This window comes from Tachyglossus aculeatus, chromosome 3 (assembly GCF_015852505.1).
Source record: "Tachyglossus aculeatus isolate mTacAcu1 chromosome 3, mTacAcu1.pri, whole genome shotgun sequence".
NCBI lineage: Eukaryota > Metazoa > Chordata > Mammalia > Monotremata > Tachyglossidae > Tachyglossus > Tachyglossus aculeatus.
In genome coordinates, this window is record NC_052068.1 from 48,060,647 (window position 1) to 48,062,645 (window position 1,999).

At 39.9% G+C, this 1,999-nt stretch overlaps 1 non-coding gene across 1 annotated transcript; it reads left to right on the forward strand.

Moving 5' to 3' along the window:
* Window positions 1-244: 244 nt before the first annotated feature.
* Window positions 245-382, forward strand: LOC119926328. The gene has a single exon (XR_005450214.1). It is a non-coding gene; the product is annotated as a small nucleolar RNA SNORA7 (small nucleolar RNA).
* Window positions 383-1,999: the final 1,617 nt, after the last annotated feature.

Consider the following 1,999-nt stretch of genomic DNA (forward strand, 5'->3'; position numbering starts at 1 on the left):
TAATCCTCCTTAGATATTTGTGGATAAACACATAGGAAATTTTTTAGGTTTACAACAGATGAAATACGTAGAAATTAAATCTCTAAAAATTATAAACCATTAATCTGTTTAACATCTCAGCAAACTTGGAGAAAATCCGGATAGCATATCCATGATTACAAATAACTATAGTAAATGAATGCCAAAGAAACTCAAAGGAAAGTGAAAATAAAGAAAATGTATAGCTTTAATATCACATTTTCCCTCCCTCTCAGGGTTGCACCTGGAGAGTTTCCAGTACTCTACCAGTCTTGGCTATGGGAGGGCGAGTCAAGCAGCGGCCTACCCATTCCATTCCTAGCTTGGGCAGTGGCTAGACAGTGGAAGGAAATCTGCTATGATTCAAAACCTACCTGTGCTGGGCAGTAGCATCATGGAAGAGAGTCGAGGGCGGAGACTCGAGTTTATTGTGCAGAAGGCAGCAGTGGTAAACCACTTCCATATTTTTACCAAGAAAACTCTATGGATACACTACCAGAATGATTGCAGATGGAAAGCAGGGTGTTCTGGCAGAGATGTGTCCGTGGTGTCGCTCGGGGTCAGAAATGACTCGGCAGCATAAGACAAGAGAATATCACTTTTGCTTCATTCTATCTATACCAGGTTTTTCATAAGTCAAGTCCCAAAAATGACAGGGTATTTATAAGTAATCTTGACTAGCTAAGCACGTATGATTCATTTTTTTGCAGTTAAAAAAATCCAATTACCTATAATGGCAAAAAAACTATTCAAGATTTCCAACATTATAAAGAAAAAAATTACGAATTTGCTATATTGATTTTGCAGAAACCATTGTGATTTCTCCTCTTTGATACTCAAACATTCTTTATAAAGCCAAAATTTTTTTGGAGTTCTGTGGGGCGTGGCTCAAGAAAACTGAACAGGCCATTTCAGCCTGGCATCCACATATCAATCCTCTAAATATAACAGATGAGTAGTTTTGCAATGAGTCGACGCATTATCAATCCTATATTTTCAAAACATGGAAGAAATGAACCCTTCTAAAGCTTCAATTAATTATCTCCTTTTTACCATTATGCACAAAAAAGCTTCATTTTCCCAAAAAGACAGCTGACTAAAAAAATCCAAGTAAATGCACCCATATTCATAAAAGGGAGTTTAAAGCACATTGCACATGTTGATGATGTTGATGCTATTTCTTAAGCGCTTACTATGTGCCAAGCACTGTTCTAAGTGCTGGGGGGGGGGGGGGGGGCGCAAGGTAATCAGGTTGTCCCATGTGGCGCTCACAGTCTTAATCCCCATTTTACAGATGAGGTTACTGAGGCACAGAGAAGTTAATGACTTGCCCAAAGTCACACAGCTGACAAGTGGTGGAGCCGGGATTAGAACCCACGACCTCTGACTCCCAAACCCATGCTCTTTCCATTAAGCCATGCTGCTTCTCTGCAGCATTAGTAGTAGCAGTATCATTACATTATTATTGAGACTGAAAATCTTACTTGAAAATTATTAGCAACACAGGGCTCTGAATTGCTAGTTACTCAAAGAAACCCCCAGGTTAACCACTGGACTGTAAGCTCTTCCAGTAGACTGGAATCTCCTTGAAGACAGGGATTCTTTCTACCAACTTCATAGTATTATATTCACTGCAGTGCTCAGCACAAGTAAGTACTTGATAAATGCCATTGATAGGTTGGTTAATCAGGAATGACATGCAAGGATGCAATCTTCCTTCTTTCCTTCCTTCATTCATTCAATCACATTCATTCAGCACTTTCTGAGGCAGAGCACTGTACTAAGTGCTTGGGAGAGTACAATATAATACTAACTAGACACATATTAAGTTTGAGGTGACTGGAGGCCTTCCAAGTAAAGATGTCTTGAAGGCAGGAGAAAATGAGAGACTGCAAAGAGGAAGAGAGATCAGGGCTGGAGATGTAGATTTGGGTATCATCCGCAGAGCGGTGGTAGTTGAAGCCATGTGAGTGAATGAGTT